The sequence below is a fragment of the Mandrillus leucophaeus genome, unplaced genomic scaffold (genome assembly GCF_000951045.1).
Source record: "Mandrillus leucophaeus isolate KB7577 unplaced genomic scaffold, Mleu.le_1.0 Scaffold285, whole genome shotgun sequence".
In the NCBI taxonomy this organism is placed as follows: domain Eukaryota; kingdom Metazoa; phylum Chordata; class Mammalia; order Primates; family Cercopithecidae; genus Mandrillus; species Mandrillus leucophaeus.
The window spans coordinates 1,717,441-1,719,905 of NW_012102976.1; positions in this window are offsets into that span (position 1 = coordinate 1,717,441).

The following is a 2,465-nucleotide window of genomic DNA, read 5'->3' on the forward strand; positions in this document are numbered from 1 at the left end:
CAGTCTCTACCTCTTAGGCTCAAGTGATCCTCCTACCTTACCCTCCCAAGCAGCTGGGACCACAGGTGTGCACCACCACATCTGGCTAATTTTGAAATCTTTTTGTAGAGTTAGAGTCTCTCTGTGTTTCCCAGGCTGGTCTCAAACTCTTGGGCTTGAGTGATCTCCTGACTTGGGCTCCAAAGTGCTGGGATTATAGGCGTGAGTTGCTGTGACCAGCCTTCTAGCTATTTTCTAATATGTAATACCTTACTGTTAACCATGGTCACCCTAGTGTACAATAGAGCAACATAACTTATTCCATCTTTCTAATTGTAACTTTGTACCCATTGACCAACCTCTCCCCATCCTCCCTTCTTCCCTCCTCTTCCCAGTCATAACCACTGTTCTGTTCTCTGCTTCTATGATATCAACTATTTTTTTTTAGAGCCCACATATGAGTGAGATAATGCCGTGTTTGCCTTTCTGTGCCTGGCTTATTTCACTTAACATGATGTCTTCCATTTCAACATTCTGTTGAAAATGACAGGATTTCAGTTTTTTCTATGGCTGAATAATATTCCAGTGTGTATATATGCCACATTTTCCTTGTCCCTTCGTCCATTGATGGATAATTGGTTGATTTTATGTGTTGGCTATTGTGAGAAGTGCTGCAATAAAAATGAGAGTGCAGGTATCTCTCTGACATACTGATTTCATTCCCTTTGGATACATTCCCAGTAGTGGAATTGCTGGTTCATACGGTAGTCCTAGTTTTATTTTTTTGAGGAACCTCCATACTGTTTTCTACAGTGGGTGTACTAATTTTTTTTTTTTTTGGCAGATTTCTTAACTCTACCTGTGTCCAGGGCCCCTTCAGCTTCTGTTTGTTTCTGCTTGAAAGCCACATCTTCCTTGTCCATCTCCTTGGCCTGTTCCTTGTGCTGTTTCGGGGGCTGCTTTTTGCCACCTTTGTGTCCAGACATGGCACCTGCTGCCTCTTTAAAAACATATGGCATTTAAAATGGGGCTCTCTCTCTCCATCTAGCATGGGGGTTAGCAAACTATGGCCTGTGGACCAAATCCAGTCTGTGATCTGTTTTAGCCCACAGGTTAATAATGGTTTTTACATTTTTAAAGACATAAAAAATAAAAACTAAGAAAATTATGTGACAGAGAACTGTATGTGGCTTGCAAAGCCTAAAATACTTATCTGACCCTTTACAGAAAAAAATTGCCAGCCCAGGGGACACTATCAGAGGCCACTATGAAAAGTCATGGGATTCCATAGGCTGTGAGGAGTGGATTTGCACTAGTTAACACTAGCTGACACTTAGCTAACATAATCAATTTTTTTTTTTTTTATGTACCAGCTACTGTTCTAAGGACTTTACATATGTTAACTCATTCAATTCTCCTCCAAACCCTGAAAGACAGGCATTATTGTTAGTCTCATTTTATAAATGAGGACACTGAGATACAGAACTTTTGATGTGGTTAAGGTCCCACAGTGGGTTTTGTTCTGATTGACCTGAGACTCAGCTGGGCATGGTGGTTGGGAACAATGGGCTCTTGTGCCACTCTGCCTGGTTTCGGTTCTGGCTCCATGATTTAAATGAGTCTCTACTTAAAGTGCTTAGCTTAGTACCTGGTATAGCATGGGAACTAGGTAAGTGTTCCCTAGTATTATTGGGGTCTGGAAAGTCACATTCACAAATAGCTTCTGTTACTATAATGGAATAGAGAAGATCACTCACTAGAACTAGAGAAAAACAGTCAGATTGGGAGAACTGTGTTTCCTAGCGCACTGTGCATGATGAGGGCAGTCATGGATAGAGAGTGTGGTGTTGACATAAAGGTGTGTGGATTGAATGAGGGAGCAGAATGATGATGTAGGATGTGTGTGTCTGTGTGTGTGTGTGTGTGTGTGCATGTGTGCATGTGTATATAAACGGGGGACTGTGAGAGAGGGAATGTGGGAGAAACTGTGTGTATGTTTAGCTGTTAACATAAGTATAAAACTTTGGAGACAGAATGAGAATGTCTAAGGAGGGTTGTTGATTGGGAAGGTTTTGGGGTAAAACACTTGCATAAAACTTTATAAGAAAACCCCAAGACTGATACTGTTTTTCAAAGCTTCTGGAATGTTACACATGTTTTCTTTGAACACGTCTTTGAGACTGGATCACACAGAGGCCAGTATTTGTATAGATTATGTTGTGTATTGACTGAACACGGGAATTAGTATTGGCCTCTCCACCCATGATCCTAGAAAGTGATTTTTAGCCCAAGAAATTGACAGGAATGTCTGAAAACATTCTAGAAACAGATGGCTGAGAGTAAACCATGAGCTCTATGAATTAGAGTGCCTCTAGAACTGTTGCCATAGGTCAAAGGTGCTGGGAACATTTAAAAATCTCTGAGATGAGTCCCAGGCATCTGGTGGTGGTGGTGGAACCGGCTTGTACCACCTTGGAGGAGTCAAT